This window comes from Dipodomys spectabilis, unplaced genomic scaffold, assembly GCF_019054845.1.
Source record: "Dipodomys spectabilis isolate Male_0828 unplaced genomic scaffold, ASM1905484v1 ptg000042l, whole genome shotgun sequence".
NCBI classification, from domain to species: Eukaryota; Metazoa; Chordata; class Mammalia; order Rodentia; family Heteromyidae; genus Dipodomys; species Dipodomys spectabilis.
The window spans coordinates 13,039,889-13,058,601 of NW_024870719.1; the positions used below are offsets into that span (position 1 = coordinate 13,039,889).

An 18,713-nucleotide genomic window follows, 5' to 3' on the forward strand; every position below is an offset into this window, starting at 1 on the left:
GCACTAAGAGACCTCCCACCCTAGAAAGTCTAGGACCGGATGGATTTACAGTGCATTTCTAAAAGGCCTTCAAAGCAGAACTCACACCAATACTCCTCCAACTCTTCAATGAAATTGAAAGAGAAAGTTTACTACCAAACTCCCTCTATGAAGGCATCATAACCCTCATCCCAAAACCAGGCAGAAACTCATCAAAGAAAGAGAACTATAGACCCATTTCTTTGATGAACATCAATGTAATTTTCTCAACAAAATTTTGGCCAACTGACTTCAACAACTCATCCAAAAAATCATACACCACGATCAAACAAGATTCATTTCAGGATCAAACAAGATTCATTTCAGGGATGCAAAGCTGGTTCAATATACACAAATCAATTAGTATAATTCATCACATCAACAAAAGCAAGGATAAGAACCACATGATTATGTCAATAGATGCAGTAAAAGCATTTGACAAGACCCAACACCCCTTTATAATGAAAGCTCTGGAAAAACTAGGAATTCATGGAACATTCCTCAATATAATAAAGGCTATCTATGACAAACCTACAGCTAACATTATAATTAATGTTAACTCAAATGACCACAAACAAGGCCATACTAAAGCTACTAGCACAACTATGTTTATTGCAGCATTAATCACCACTGGTAGATATGAAACCAACCTAGATGCCCCTCAGTAGATGAATGGATCAAGAAAATGTGATCTATATCTATATCTATAATGGAATTCTATGCCTCCATCAGAAAGAATGACACCACCCCATTTGTTAGGAAATAAGACTTGGACAAATTTATATTAAGTGAAGTAAGACAGACTCAATGAAACATAGGTCCCATGGTTTCCCTTATCTGCAATAACTAGTATATGTCTAGAATAGGCAGAAGAGGTCAAAAGTTATGTACATATGACCATATAACCTGATGCTAAGCAAAATGAACCCCAAGATAGGGACACAAGCAGTTTTATCTTGGTTGCTTTTCTTTTTAATGTACTTATAATATACTATGGGATTTCTTTTTTGTTCCTTTGTATGTTCTTCCCCCCATGTTACAACCCGTTGTCACTGTATTTGATTCCAGTGTCCTGCATCTTGTATATACATTTTTCTAATTTGGGGAGGGAAAAGGAAATAACACAATGCTGAAAGGAGGATACAGTATGACCCATTGTAACAATGAGATGTACAGACAGTATGTTGAAAACGAACTTTACATCTTTGCTGGGGATTGGGAGGTGGAGGGAGAGGGGAGGGAAGAGTTAGGGAGGTCGTGAGGGAAGGGATGGTAGGGGAAAAATAAAGGAGGATGTAATAAAGCTCCATAGGAAATGGACTCATTACCTTGCTCATGTAATTGTAACCCCTCCATATAGTATCTTACAGTAAATATATATATATATATATATATTCAAAAAGAAAATGGTAATTAGTCTTGAATAGGCTCCAATGCAAGTTAGCAGTTGTGACAAATAGTGTTTTGTTCCATTGAACACAAAACATACCACCTAAAAATGGTCTTCATCTCATAAGATATTGTTAAAACTGGATCATCTTGGTAATTCCGTCATGAAAAAAATTATGTTTCTCCTTAACCTGCATGCTTTGCATGTTTACGCATGTTTAAGAAGTTGGAAGTGCCAAGTGGTAGCTCATATCTTTAATCCCAGGTGTTTTAGAGGCAGAGATTAAGTGGATTGAAGTTTAGGGGGAGCTTAAGGCAAAGATTAGTGAAAGATACCTTTTGTTATCAAAAAGTTAGACATAGAGTTACCTGTCTGTAAAATAAAATGAACCACAGGCAGAGTTTGGAAGACAGCCTTGATTGAAAAAAAAAAAATAAAATGAGACTTTTTCCAAAGAATAACTGAAGCAAAACAGGCAAGTGGAAACCCTAGAAAAGGGAAAAAATATTAAAAATTTAGTAGCTTCTGCTCCCAACTACAGTCTTGGGACTTATAATCATTTCATGCTAGAGCTTGAGAGTAGCCTCTTATTTAAATAAAAAGTGTTTTGAGTAAGAGAAAATAGACATTTTAATTATTGAACCGAATGTGTTTTTTGAGTTGAAGTTAAGTGAAACTTTTTATTACCAAAGGGTGATTACCAAATCATGAACCTGGGATGAGGAAAAGAGATATTCCCTCAACATAAATATAGAAGGAAAAACAAACTAAAGCAGTGTTACCTTCTTAATTTCATCTCCTAGGTTATTTAATGTATATCATTGCATAGTGCAGTTATTAGCACCTAAAATAAAATAAGACATCTTAACTATTAGACAGTAGAAAATGTTTAAATAAATTGTACCTCATTTTGTTTATATATAATGTATATGTATTTAGTGTATATATATATGTATGATATAATAATGCTTAATAATTTTGTCATCCATGGAGGATTTGAATTAGTTTTTCTTAAATTTTAACCCAGGATGGGAAGGGGAAACAAAGAAGGAGGCTACAATGCTTGATAAGAAATGTACTCATTATCTTGCCCATGTACAGTATTTTCACAATAAAAAAAAATAAAAATTTAAATTAAAGAAATTTTTTAACCTAATATTGGTATTTTGTGACATGAAGAAAGATGGAAAGATTAACAATGATAAATCCTGATAGAAAATATAATAATTTTTACTTCAGCATTCTAGATACTCAAAATCAAATTGGAAAAGTGGAAAATGCATTGAAGTCAAGTATCTTAGGAATTTCTGACTAATAAAGAGCAAGAAAATAAATGAACTCAAGGTAAATGCAGAAGACAAACAGATGAAATTAAAAAAACACCTCACAGAAAGTAATTATCCAAAACAATTAGAATTGGCAATTTATCAGGGAATATTCAATAATAAAACAAAACTCATCCACTCTTTGTGGGAATAATTCTGCTGTCCTCAGAAAATCTATCATTCAGATATCCTCACAATGCCCATGAACTACCTAGGAGACAACAGCATTTTTTTGTAGCTATAAAGGAAGAACTGCCTGGCACTCTAATAATTAAAGCATGCATAGGCAAGTACAACCTAGGGGAGATTAAAGAAACATAATAGAATCGTTGAACTTGTTCAAAATATACTATATGCATTTGTGGAATCATCATCATAAAACTCCATTGTACTAATAATGCACGCTATTTAAAAAATACATTTTTTTTAAGTAAAAAGAATCAGACAATGCCTTGGAGTGTAGTGCTTTGAGTGACAGAAGCACTTTTAGTTAAGGGAAAAGATAAATTAGCTTGACAAATCCTTCCCCCCAGATAGCGTGAGTACTATAGATTTTTACACAAAAAAGTGTCTATAGCAGGAGACAGAGAGAGAGAGAGAGAGAGAGAGAGAGAGAGAGAGAGAGACACACAGACAGACAGACAGACAGAAAAAAAAGCATTAACAGTTAAACTCAGAGTGAAATGAATTTAAATGTATATTTTAATTCACTATTTACTTATATATTTATTTCATTTATTCATTTATGCTGGTGTTTGACTCAAGGCCTCCTGCTCACTAGGCAGGCATTCTAAAGGTCAGTCATGCCCACTTGGTAGGCAGGCATTCTAGAGCTCAGCCATGCCTCCAGGCCTTTTATTATGCTGGTTATTTTGAGATAGGCTCTCACTTTCTGCCCAGGCATGCATTTACATAAACTTTGATGAGGAGAATGATTCAAGCTTATTCAATTTGTGGCAACTAACAATCTCAGCCATATATGTTAATATGCATTATAAAGCCAAATGTTTCCAAAAGTGAGTAAAACTGGGCCTGGTTGTTTTAAATATGTATACTGGTAGAAGAGAAAAAGCAGTGATAGCATTTTTAGAATTTCTTCACACTCTTGCATGATACAGCTTCTAACATCTGAACTGACTCTTTCATTGCTTACAAATAAGAGGAATAACATAATTGCGTACCGCGTAGGGGATAGAACTTCCTTTGTGTGTAAATTCTATTTGTTACAGATATGACCTTCAAGAAGCATCTATCTGAAGGATGGCAAAGTGAACAAAATCAAATTTCTGAACTTAATAGGAATGTCAGTGTAGCTTATGAACCCCTAACAATGTAAGCAGAGCCATCTGGTGAGGGCATGGTGCATGTAATGTGTGGCTAGCTTCAGTGATCTTCTGAGTTCTCCTTGTGCTGCAATATATATGTGGCAGAGTGCCATGAAGACTAAGTAGAATCACTCAGTTTCCTTGAATATCAAGTGAGAACCACAACGCTTGACTAGGCAGGCTAGTTGAACATGAATTCTGATTCAGATGCCCGGTAAAATGTTTCTGATAACTTGTAACAACCAAAGAAAATAAAAAGAACTGAAGAATCAATAAAGAACAACTTATTTCTAGAGAACATACAACTATATTGACACAGCAATAAATTTTAAACATAAGCACAGTTTTTTCATTATACATACATATATATGTATATATATATCTGTATATATATATATATACAGATATATATAGATATAGATATATATATAGATAGATATATATTATATATGGGCATGCTTTAAAATTTTTACCACTTAAGTATGCAGACTCCCAATACAGGAAAATTACACATGCCTGGACTTCAGGCTAACTGCTGTTGTTATGATTTTGTGGTAGTTCTAGTGCTTGAACTCGGGGCCTGGACGCTGTCCCTAAGTCTTTTTATTCAAGGTTGACACTCTACCACTTGAGTCATACCTCTACTTCCAGCTTTTCTGGCTTTTTGGGCAGTCAATTGGAGAGAAGAGTCTTACAGAATTTTCTGCTGGGTCTGGTTTGAAACAGAATCCTCAGATCTTAGCCTTCTGTGTATCTATGATGACAGCAACAGCACAAAGCTTAAATGCTAGTACTTAAAAGCATATTAACTATTGGTACTTTTCCAGTCTTATGCTTTTTAATTAATAGGTAGAATCCTTAGGGTTGGAGCAATGGTAGTTTTGGAAAGTATCTCACTTCTACTGAATGAGTCATGTCTGCATCCAGCAAGATTCACATGAAGGACTTTGAGGATTAGGAATCTTCTAGAAGACTGATGGGTAGAATGAATCCCTCCAGGTACCTTCACAGAGGAATGAAGCCACCCCCTGTGCAAAAGTGTCAAACCAGGCTTGTCACAGTGAGGTAACAGAAAAAAAAATTACAGTTGTTTTTGTGAATCCAAATCATCTACACAAAAACCAAAGAAAATCAGGCAGGTGAAATAGAGAAGACAGAAGAACAAATATCAGCTCAAATTATAAATAACAATATTTAGAAAATTAGAAACAATCTCAACAATGGATAATATTTAATAAAAATGACTTAATTTGAATTAGATGACTATCACTACTGACATTTAAAACCAGAAAAAGGCATAAAAAACTGTATTGTTACAATGTAACAGCTGGGCACCAGTGGCTCTTATAATCCTAGCTCTTTTATAATCCTAACTACTCAGGAGGCTGAGATCTGAAGATTGCAGTTCAAAGCCAGTCCCGGCAGAAAAGTCCCGGTAAGATTTACCTCCAGTTAACCACCAGAAAACTGGAAGTGGTGCTATAGCTTGAAGTGGTAGAGCTCTAGCTTTAAGCAAAAGAACCTCGGTACAGCACCCAGGCCCTGAGTTCGTGCCGCACAACCAAACAAAAAGCAGAAAACAAACAAAAAAATTAAAAATACAACAACAAAAGAAAATTAAGAGACAGGGCTGGGAATGGAACTCATTGGTACAGTGTTTGCCTAGAATGAGGGAAACTGAAATAAATAAATAAATAAGAAATAAAATAAATAAGAGTCAGAGGACAAAAGTTAGTATATTGGGGAGATAAATAAAGGAAATCTAACACAAAAAGAAATATCTGATGAAACATACCTTCTGTTTAGAGAGATGATATGGAGAAAATAATTTCATGTCAAACTAACTCAAATAAGTAAAGCAATCAGACTTGGTATTTGCAAGGTGCATACTTGTGAAGGTGAATCTTTCCTTTCCTTTTTCAAACTCAACTAACTCGGTCTCCTTTTCTTACACACATATTGGCCAATATTCTTCTCTGCATCAGGAAGAATTTGAGTTGTGTCATCTCCCCTGAGGGTCTCTTCTTCTCTGCACCAATCTACCAGCAACAAAGTTTCTACCTGTAAAAGGATGAAAATAAATGCAACAATAAAGGTGGACCCAAAAGAATAATATAATACACTAAAATAAAACCTCTAACAGCTAAAAGAAAAGATATTAGCCACATAGACTTGTGGAGATAAAAAAGAGGAAATCTATTTACAGGCAAAAACTCATTAATTAACACACATAAACCATTTGTAGGTTCTTATTGATGAATATAACATAGTCAAACAATTGAGAAATCCTGAAGAGATGATTATGAATATAATAAAATGTGAAATTCTAACAACATCAAAGGTTATTTTGGGAAGGTTAATATCTTAAAAAGAAGGAACAGTTCAAAATTTGAACAGAGAAGAATTTTATGTAATGACAAAAGAGATACTTTTGTAATGTCTCTTAACCGAGATGATAAATATTTAAATGAAGAATGACACAGGAGGAAATTTTAATATAATTACAATGAGAATGATCAGTTTTTTACTAGAAACTGAACCGAAGGACAAGTAAGATCTGACAGATGTGGTGTAGTATCTGCTGTTCCATACAAGATGCAGGGCACTGACATCGATTACAGTGAAAACAGGGATTATACCATGGGGGAAGAACATACAAGAGAAACAAAAAAAAATCACATATTACATTCTAGAAACACTGAAAACAATAGCAAGCAAGAAAAAAAAAACCCAAGTTGTGTACCTATCTTGGGTTTCATTTTACTTAAATGGGGAAGAGAAGGGAAATAACAAAATGCTGAAACAAGGATACAGGATGACCCATTGTAACAAGGAGAGGTACAAGACACTAGGTAAAAACAAACTTTACAACTTTGGGGAGAGGGGAAAGTTGGGGAGTTGGGGAGGGAAGGGAGTTTAGGGATAAAACAAAGGAGGAGGTAATAATGCTTGATAGGAAATGTATTTACTACCTTACTCATGTAACTGTAACCCCTCTCTACACTATTTTTACAATAAAAAAATTTTTAAAAATCTGCTGTTCTTTACAGGTAAGATATAAAACACCAGATCCTGAGTCTGTATTTTTTAAGTCCATGCAGCATTAATAAAACTCAAAGACAAATTTGGCCATAAATAAGTTTTCCACCTAACTAAAAGATAGCTTCATTCTTTAGTCATAATCCAATTAAGGAAGAGAAAAAATAAGTGAGTATGATAAATTTGTTTTATTTGTGCTAGTATCAGGTCTTGGGCTTTCCTTAAGCTTTTTTTACCACTCATGGCTAGAACTCTGTCACTTGAGCTATACCCTGTCTTAACATTTTGTTGGTTAATTGGGAATGGAATTTTTAATGCAATTTTTTAATCAGATAAGAATACATTACTCTCTCCCAGTTTTTCCTTTCATTCCCATCCATCAGTGTGTACAGTTCATTTTCAACAGTGTCTGGTGAGTACCGCTGCTGCATTTGTTCACCCTTTGTCCCACCATTTCTGTAAGCCCATATACACCCAAAGGCAGACAAATGAACAAACAAAACAAAAGGAAACAAGAGGGTTTTTTCTTTGTTGATGTTTTTGAAGATGGAATCTTATAATAGTGTTCTGACCAGACTGGTCAGAAACTGAGACTTCAGCCTCCAAGGTAGCTAGATGACAGACATCAGCCACTGGTTAAAGTAGTCAGTTTGGTTGGAACAGATACAGCAATGTACAGATTATGTACAGATACAGCAAAAAACATATCAAGGAATAAACAGCTAAAACTTAAATATCCAGAAAAGAGTACCTTAACTTCAATGTTATAATATTGGTGGGAAACTATATTGAAAAGTTTTAAAGACTCACCAGAAATTTAATATCAAAACTAAATAAACCAGAAAATATACTTATAGAACAAAGTAATTTACAAACATGATAAACATGATAGGAAAATGTTATACTAGATCAAACATAATGCATTATTTTAAAGTGGAGTTTATTTCAGAAATATGGATTGATTGTATCAATATTAAGTAGGTAATCTAAGAAACTACTATATGAAATGAACTAATTAGATAAAAATTAAACACTGCTGTGTGCTTAAGGTAAGTTTGATGCATTTTTAACATAGACATTGACTACAGGTGTTAAAACAAATAGAAAAAAAAAAGTCAATTAAAGGAAATTCCAAATTCCAGCAGCAATATACCAGCACTGAAAACAACAGAAGTTTACATTTGAACTAAGTGAATAAGCTGCCTATTCTCATTATTACTAACCATTAACTTAAATTCCTTAGCTAATACAAAATAGTAGAAATTTGAGGAAAGAAATGAAACTGTATTTTTGTTTCTATTTATTATGTATGTCTGAGAATACAAAAGCAATAATCTACTATAATTTAAAGAACAGATAAATAATATTAAATAGACAATTTTATCTCATAAATTTAAATACAATAAAAATTAAACAGGCTTTTCTTTATTGGCAATAAGTACCCAGAAATATGGAACAAAATAATAATAAAGAAGTATTAAATAGGAAACAATTAAATACACCAGAACACCAATATAAAGAACAATGAACGGACTGGAATAACATTTTCAGTTTCCATAATATTAAGATGTTCATAAATGCAATTCTAATGTGAATTCAAATAGTGTTTTCTGACATCAATATAAATAAGATAATTTTATACCTAATATTGAAGAATAAATGCAATATTATCCTGCAATCATATGAAGAAAAAGAATATTTAGAAGAAAACATCAAAAACCACTATGATGAAAGGACATTTTTGAAATATATTTTAAAACATCCTAGTGTCTAAGAATATGTGTTGCATATTGGAGTTATTAAATAGTATTGCCATAATTGGCTACTAACAAAATGTACAAAAGAAACAATAATAATAATAATTATTATTATTATAATAAAACAAATCAGAAAGTAGAAGCAGATTCTATGGGTAGGAATTTTGTTATACACATTTACATAAATGGGATGTTATGACATCATTAGGCAAAAATAAAACAAGATTTAGAAGAACTCTTGTTACAAATATATATTTTTGTCCACTACTGAACTCTAAATTTACTATGTTTACATAAATATGCATATAAGATTACATAGACAGAAAAATAGGTAATCATATATGTCATTATTAAGATGTTTCACAGATAGAAAGATAGATAGAAAGATAAGGAGAGAGAAAGGAAAAAAGGTAAAGATTACTTTGGAAACTACCACTCAATCATTATAGACTTTCATATGGTACTTAAAAGTTTAAATTAAAAAAAGTATGTACTTATGTTAAGATAAATTTGAAAAAAGTATTTGTTATGAGATTTACAGTACAATTATATTTTTAATTACTAAATAAAATATTGTTTATAAACTAAAATTTACAAATAAAATACTTAGGAGTTCACTCAATAATATTGAAGAGTACCAGTTGATGGAAGATAATATTTAAATTGAATACACAAGATAATATTTAAAGTATTTTCAAAGAGCATTTCTTCAAATAGTAAATCTAATATTCAGAAGAAAATATTTAGTGTTTAGAAGAAAATGTTACAAGTAAAAATGTGTTATAAGCATAAAAAGCATTAAAGTAATCAGAGATATGTGTAAGGAAACTCTGGCTTACTCCAGTAATTCGAGCTATTATTAGCTAAAATAGTACTTATCTAATAATTTCTTATTCTATTAATTGGGAGGCTCATATTGGAAAGGTTGACATTTGAGCCCTGCCAAGGTTAAAAGCTAGTGAAACTTCCTTCTCTGTTACCCTACATAGATAGGAAGATTTATATAGGGAAATTGTGTTGGTAGTCTAGCAAGGAGTAAGAAAGACCTGTCCCAATATAACCAGCAAATATCAGGATGGGAGGCATAGATCAGTAGGAAGAGTACCTGCTTAGTAAGTATGAAAACCTGAGTTTAAATCCTAGTACTGTTGGGCAAAATAATGTCTGACCACACTTTCTATATCTGAATGTGGATAATGTATTTTAGTTCTTTGGAAATCATTGTATTCTATCTGGCTTCTTACGTGTGTCAATGCTGGTGGATAAGAGAACACATTAGCCTCACATTTATCTGAAAGAACTCAGTCAAGAATTCTTCATGGAATTACCTACATGGCACATGAAATTATATGAAACTAAAATAAACTTTCTGAAATGGGTTTGTTTTTACTTACAAAATCACTAGTTTTTTTGTTCCATTAAATTAAAATAAAACCGTGTATTTCCTAGAGACATTTTTTTGTTATTCTCAACTTTTGTAGCTTATTTTCACCTTTATTAAAATATAAATTTCAAATAAATTGCATATATTTATATTGTCCAAAATGATGTTTTGATGCATGCATGTATTAGGAAATAATTCAATCAAACAAATAGATGAGTCTATCATTATTGTATATATGTAGATGTCATATGTCTGTGTGAGAGATTACAAAAATTAAAGATTGCGGAGAGCTGGTGGCTTACACCTGTAATCCTAGCTACTCAGGGGTCTGAAATCTGAGGATAGCAGTTCAAAGACAGCCCATTTAATTTTGGTGATTAATTGGAAACTAATAATTAAAAAATAAAACACAAATAGAGCTGTGGCTCAAGGGGTAACATACTATCCATGAGCATAAAAGCTCAGGGACAGTACCCCAGTCTCTGAGTTCAAGGGCCAGCACACACACAAAGATCTGCACTAATAGAAATTTTTAACTGTGTAATGAATTAGTATTACCTTGAGTCACCATGTTGTTGGACTGATCTTCAGGGCTAAATCTTTGGTGTAATTGAGATTTGTACACTTTGAGAATAAATCCCCCTTTCTTCTTCCAAACTCATGAGTCTCTGACATCTTTCTCTTTTCTAAAGAACATGGGAGTAAATAGTAGATTCTCAGGAAAATATAAATTGACCCAAATCTCCCTGTAGAAATTCAGATCTGACACTCAAGCAGGAGGAGAAAGGAGGATCACACTCCATTTCTTTATTTCATTTCATTTGAAGTTCAGGTAGGTCAATTTTAAAAAGAGGTAAGCATGATTCTTATACTGTCTATGTCTATATTATTTACACATCAACTAAACTCTGTATATATAATCTTTATCAAGACAGATATACTGTTGGTCTGAGAGACTTTAGTAGGGAAGTCAGATTGTCATGGTTAGGAAATAGAAAGAAATGGTTGTAAAAAATGCAGTTCCTTTGAAAGATTAAAACATAGAATGTTCTGGAAAGAAGTCAAACTGTCTTTATTTGCATGGATCCTATATATCCAAAAGACCCCAAAGACTTCAACTTCAAGCTCCTAAAGCTGATCAATAACTTTGGCAAAGTAGCAAAATATAAAATTAACCCATGAAAATTAATAGCCTTTTTGTATAAGAACAACATACAAGCAGACAGAGAAATCAGGAAAACAACTCCATTTGTGGTAATTGCAAAAGAAGAAAATATTTTTAGAAATAAACCTAACCAAGTAAGCAAAAACCTTTAAAGCAAAAATTATAAAAATTTCAACAAACATATCAAAGACAACATCAGGAAAAGATGTTCTATTGTCCATGGATAGGTAGAATTAATATTCTGAAAATGGCCATCCTGCCAAAACTGGTCTACAAATTTAACATGAGCCTTATAAAAATCCCAATGATATTTTTACCAAGATACAGAATCTAAAAATTCACATGAAACAACGACCTCAAATACCCAAAGCAATTCTAGGCACGAAAAGCAATGCTAGTGATATCACAATACCAGACTTCAATTCTACTATAAAGGCCTAATACCAAAAATATACAAGGAACTCAAGAAATTAGTCCCTCCCAAAGCTAATAAACCAATCACTAAATGGGCAAAGGATGTAGAGAGAGACTTCTCAGAAGAAGAGGTAAGAATGGCAAATAATTGCAAATGTTCAACATCCCTGGACAAAAATGAAATGCAAATCAAAACAACTCTGAGATTCCATCTCATTCTAGTTAGATTGCCCAACACTGTGTTTTCAAACAACAACAAATGGTGGTGGAGATGTAGGGGGAAAGGAATCTTATTGCACTGTTAGTGGGAATGTAAATTAGTACAGCCAATCTGGTCAGCAGTCTGGAAATTTCCTCAAAAAACTAAATGTATTTCTTCCTTATGACATAGCAATGCCATGGGCATCTACCCAAAACATCACAAGCCAGGAAACCTTAAAGACACTTGCACATCTGTATTCATTGCTTCCTTATTCACAATAGCCAAGTTAAGGAAACAGCCTAGATGCCCTATAATAGACAAATGGAAAATTGTGGTATCTAGACACAATGAAATTTTGCACAGCATTAGAAAGAATAATTTTATGTCATTTGCAGGCAATGAATGAAGGTAGATCAAATCATGTTAAGTGAGCTAAGACAAGCTCAGAGAAACAAACTGTGCATGTTTTCTCTCATAGGTAGAAACTAGATCTAAAGTACACTGGACGTGATAAATTACACTGGACTCTAGGCATTCACACCCAATGAGACCAAAGGAAGATACTCTTAGGGGAAGAACACAAAATTATATTGTGACTCTGATCATATAAAATAGCATTTATTGAAGTGAACTCCAGAAATGGAAACACGAGGTTTTTCTTTTTTCTTTTTCTTTTGGTTTATATTGTTTAAATTTTATTTTACTATAAAGGTGATGTACAGAGGGGTTACAGTTACATAAGTAACTTGTTGAACAGTGTTACTTCCTCCAACTCTTTTTCCCACTTTTCCTCCCCTGACTCTCCTCACCTCCAAATTGTAAAGTTCATTTCAAATATAGTGTCTTGTGAGTATTGCTATTGGATTGGTTCACCGTTTGTCTTTTACCTCACCATTTTGTTCTTCCCCTTCCCTTCCCCAAATCAGATAAATGTATATACAAGACACAGGGTACCAAAAGCAAAAAGAGTAACAATAGGGGATAAACGAAAGAGGGGAAAAAACAAAAGAAAAAAAGAGACAACTTCACACAATACATTTAAAAAAACAAACAAACTCCAAAACCCTCTTGTTTCCATATCTTGGAGTTCATTTCCTTTAGCTTCATTTCATATGGCCATATGTACAGAGCTATTGAACTATTGTGATCCTCAGCTAGAACTAGCCTAGACATATACTAATTATTACCAATGAGGGTCTGACTTACTTCACTTTTTTTCTTAATATATACTTTTTATAGTAAAGATACTGTACAGAGGGGTGACAGGTACACAAGCAAGGTTCTGAGTCCACTTCATATTGAGTATGTTACACCCTCCTTTGTTTTTCCCCTACCATCTCTTCCCTCCCCCACACCCGCAAAGTTGTAAAGTTCATTTTCAACATAGTGTCTTGTACATCTCATTACTACAACGGGTCATTCTGAATCCTTATTTCTGTATTTTGTTACTTTCCTTCCCCTCCCCAAATTAGAAAAATGTGTATAGGAGATGAAGGACACCACAAGCAAATACAGTGACAACAGGGGTTATACCATGGGAGAAGAACATACAAAGAAACAAAAAAAAAAATCACATAGTACATTATAAGTACATTAAAAAGAACAGTGAGAAAGATGAAACCTTTTGTGTCCCTATCTTGGTATTCACTTCGTTTAGCATCAGGTTATATTGTCCATGGGACCTATGTTTCTTTGAGTCTGGCTTGCTTCACTTAATATAATTTTTTCCAAGTCTCTGCATTTCCTAACAAATGGGGCAGTGCCATTCTTTCTGATGGAAGCATAGAATTCCATCATATATATACATATATATAAATGTGGTATGCATATATATGTATACATATACATATATATATGTATATTACGTTTTCTTGATCCATTCATCTACTGAGGGGTATCTGGGTTAGTTACATATCTTGGCTATGGTGTATAGTGCTGTGATAAATATAGCTATGCTGGTAGATTTAGTATGGCCTTGTTTCTGATCATTTGGGTAAATGCCTAAAAGTGGGATTGTTGGGTCATAGGGGAGCTCTATGTGTAATCTTTTTTTTTTTTTTTTGAGTCCGGTTGTGGAGCCTGAACTCTGGGCCTGGGAGCTGTCCCTCAGCTCTTCAGCTCAAGGCTAGTGCTCGACCACTTAAGCCACAGCACCACTTCCGGCTTTTTTCTTTTTGCTTATGTGGTGCTGAGGAATCGAACTCAGAGCCTCATGCATGCAAGGCAAGCGCTCTACCACTGAGCCACCTTCCCAGCCCCCTCATCTTTTTTTTTAATAAGTTTTTTATTGTGAGAATACTGTACAGAGGAGGGGTTACAGTTACATGAGCAAGGTAATGAATACATTTCTTATCAAGCATTGTTGTTTCCGCCTTTGTTTTGAGGAACTTCCATACTGCTTTCCAAAGTGGTTGAGCAAGTTTACACTCCCACCAACAATGCAGTAGGTTTCCCTTTTGGCCACATCCTCTCCAGCATTTTTTGTTATTAGATTTCTTGATTATAGCCATTCTAACTGGGGTGAGGTGGAATCTCAATGTTGTTAAGAGGGTTTTCTTTGTTAAAAAAAATAGTGTTCTATGGATTTTTGCCACTGAACTTAATTTAGCTTGGAAATTTGGAAATAATGACATCTCTGAGTTTAGGTAATAGCAAAAGTATAAAATTTTTAGTAATGGGCTGGGAAGGTGGCTCAGTGGCAGACTGCTTGCTTCTCATGCATGAGGCCCTGGGTTTGATTCCTCAGCACCACATAGGAAGAAAAAAGCCAGAAGTGGCGCTGTGGCTCAAGTGATAGAGTGCTAGCCTTGAGCTGAAGAGCTGAGGGGGACAGTGCCCAGGCCCAGAGTTCAGGCCCCACAACCGACCAAAAAAAAATCTTCAGTAGTATAATGAAAATAAACTGATATGCCAAGATTACATGGTGGAAAAACCACTGACATACATTTCAAGTTTTAATAGGCCCCCTAATTCCCATCCTCAGAAGAATTAAAAGGTTTGACATTAAAAATAGTCAATATAATCTAAGTTGCATAATAAATAGTATGAATATCAAACTAACACAAAGAATAGTATCTTTGTAAAGTTGATATCTAAAATATATTTTTATAAAAAATAATTATTTTCATGAGCTTGAATTCTAATAAAATCAAAAAATTTTAAATCTCTATTTCTAAAGCTTACCCATATTGTATAATACTATTCATAGTTATCCCACTGTTTTAATTAAATTTATAAGTTTATAATGCTTATTTGATTTATTTTGACTTGAAATCAAATGCTCAGAAATAGAAATGCATTTCAATAATTTGATTAAAATATATTTCTTTATTATTTTAACCATCACACAGAATACTTATTCATGTAGGGATTCAAAAAATTCTTAATAAAACAAAAATTAATCATTTATCAGGGAAGAAATCAAAGAAATATTTCATAGTTTTATGACAGAAGACAAACATGAGTCAAACAAATTTCACAACAAATTCCAGAGGGGGAAAAATCATCACATCAGTTCATTTCAGCCATCAATGACTGGTAATTTATTATATTTCATAATATTTATATAGTTGATTCAATGCAGAAATCTTCAAACCTAAAAAATAATTGTGTGTATGTACATACACACATATGTATACATATATACACAATTGACCATATTTCCTAGAGTTTCACTTTCAAGGGAATAGAGGTACAATCTGTGCATGTGCTACTGGAAATTGAACTCTAGACCTTGTACTTGTTAGGCAGTCACTTTACCAGGTAAGACATGCTTCCATTTATGTTTTAGTTGGCTATTTTCAAAATGTTCTCACTTTATGCCCAGATGAGCCTGGGCTACAGTCTTCCTACAGCTACTGTACCCAGCCATTGATTGAGATGAAGTCTCTAAAACATTTTGTGCCCAGGATGGCTTCATATATTAATTCACTGATCTCCACTAACCAAGTATCTGTTAGTGCTATCTCATGGTTTAATTCTGTTATTGTATGAGAGTTACTTCATGGGCTATTTGCTGACTAAAGTAAATAGTTTTCCTTATCCTAGCAATTATTTAAAGAATGATTTGAGAAGTAGGCTATTCAAGAATCATTTGTGACACAATATTTCATTTGAAATGTGCTCATTTATAGATTGCATTTTTCTGTGTTATTTTCTGAATCATGGTTCAATAGACAAGTGAATGCTTATGTTCATTTACATAGAAAAGAAAGAATAAACAATATCATCTATGCTATAAAACTGACCTATGTACTAAATGATTTTCAAGAAATATAATATTTCTGTAACTTTTAATGTTTTTATTTTGGAATAGCAGAAGCGACTTTATCCAAATGAAAATTCTTGTGAGAAAATTTAAAATTTTTCTTTGGAATTTGAACCATTTTTCTTATTTCATAACAGAATAGTAATTTTCAATGCTCATGTTATTTTTAAGTGATTGGTAATTACATATATCTTTACTAAAATTGTATTTGTGAAGAAATATTTGCTTCATTTTCATATCTACTCTAGAATGTAATGATGAACTTATATAGGCTAAGATTTACAAAGCTCAGTTGTAATAACTGGTATGGGTACATGCCCACCCAAGGAGAAAGGATATCACAGAGTTGTTGAAACATACACTTTAATACAAAATTTTCAAGTTATCATCATTACTATTTTTACTGTAATTAAATAAGTTAACTATCACTTTATAAATTACCTTCAGTTTAGTGGTTAGTATTGTTCCATTTATTAACTGAAACATAACTTCTTTTTCTTTCTCAGAGAGGTCTATTTCTTCCCATTTCTTTAAATCGGAATCAAGTAGTTGTATAAGGAGAATTATTTTGGCATATCTCTGTATACATACAGTGTACCTGGATCTTACTCACTCCTCCATCACTCTCTCTCTTCTCCCTCTTCTCTTCCCAAACCAATCCTACTAAAGTTGACTGTTCTATTTTCAAATATGTACATAAAATAATTTGTCCATATTTAGACTTCTTCACCCTCTGTATTCTCCTATCCCCTTCTCCCATTAATGCCCATAAGCAGGACAAAATTTATATTCTTTTCTTTGGGGGGGGGTCCGTTCGTGGGGCCTGAACTCTGGGTCTGGGCGCTCTCCCTCAGCTCTTCAGCTCAAGGCTAGTGCTCTACCACTTGAGCCACAGCACCACTTCCGGCTTTTTTCTTTTTGCTTATGTGGTGCTGAGGAATCGAACCCAGGGCCTTGAGCATGCAAGGCAAGCGCTCTACCACTGAGCCACCTTCCCAGCCCTATTATTATAATTTTTAATGTATGCTAATTTTCAAGAGATTTTTACTTTAGTATTTCACATAAGCATATACATTACTTATTATATAGATGAGTTCATTTATTCTCACTTTCCCCATCCCCAGTATACACCCATTGTTCAATAGCTTCCAGTGAGTTTAATTTTGCTATCTTCACTCACAAATGCAATGCATTTTGGCATTGTTCAACTTCTTACATTCGCTTAATTTCCTCAATATTTTAATCAGTCCAGACATACATTGCCTATGTACCACACACCAGGTCTATCACCAGGTCTATCACTATCAATAGATGGATAAAAGAACCTGACTGAAAGGAGTTCCAATTTATTAATGAAAATAATTGGAGTAATTTACAAAGATTTTTGTTGTTGTTTTGATTGGTTGTGGGACTTGAACTCGGGGTCTGGGCACTGTCCCTGAGCTCTTTTGCTCAAGGCTAGCGTTCTACCACTGTGAGTCACAGCTCCACTTCTGGTTTCCTAAGGGATAACTGGTGTTAAGAGCCTCAAGGACTTTCCTATTTGGGCTGGCTTCAAACGGCATTTCTCAGATCTTATCCTCCTGAATAGCTAGGATTACAGGCAAGAGTCACAAGCACCAGCGTAAAAAGATTTTTTTTTTTTGGGGTCCGGTCGTGGGGCCTGAACTCTGGGCCTGGGCACTGTCCTCAGCTCTTCAGCTCAAGGCTGGCACTCTACCACTTGAGCCACAGCACCACCCCGGCTTTTTTCTTTTTGCTTATGTGGTGCTGAGGAATCGAACCCAGGGCCTCAGGCATGCAAGGCAAGTGCTCTACCACTGAGCCATCTTCCCAACCCCAAGGTAAAAAATTTTTATAGACAGAAAGCATTGTTGAATCTCAAAGACAGCTAAATAAATTTTGAGTGTGTCAAGAATAATCTTCAGATGGTAATTCAATCTAATTTTCATCATGTATATTTCCTTGATAATTTTTCTTCAATCTTATATGAAAAATGAATGTGAATCTACCTGCCTACCCAGCAAGGAATGAAGTGCAGAGTATAGTTGACCAATCTTTTCACAATGTAGAGAGCAGAGAGTAAGGGATAGAAATGAAGGAACAAAATGTGTTCTCTTTCTCCACTCTGTCTAAACTACAAGTCAGCTAGATATTGAATATGTGAAGGGCTGGATTTGTTTTGAAATAGAAGCGAGAATAGCTGGCAAATTTAAGGGGAAGAAAACAACACACACATGTATATAAGTATGTATATCAGTTGAAGTGGTAGGACATTTGCCTTGAAAGAATAGCTGAAATGCACATTAGATAAAATAAGTTGAGGGTAGAAAAAAACAAAATTATTTAAGATTATATTGATTTAGGGACTCAGAACCTTAAGTCAATACCAAAAAAAGGTTAAAAGTCCTGCTGACTTTGCCTTCC

At 33.8% G+C, this 18,713-nt stretch overlaps 1 pseudogene; it reads right to left on the reverse strand.

Annotated features, from left to right (window-relative positions):
- LOC122106477 overlaps nt 1–18,713 on the reverse strand; it is a 75,636-nt pseudogene that overhangs the window by 23,367 nt on the left and 33,556 nt on the right.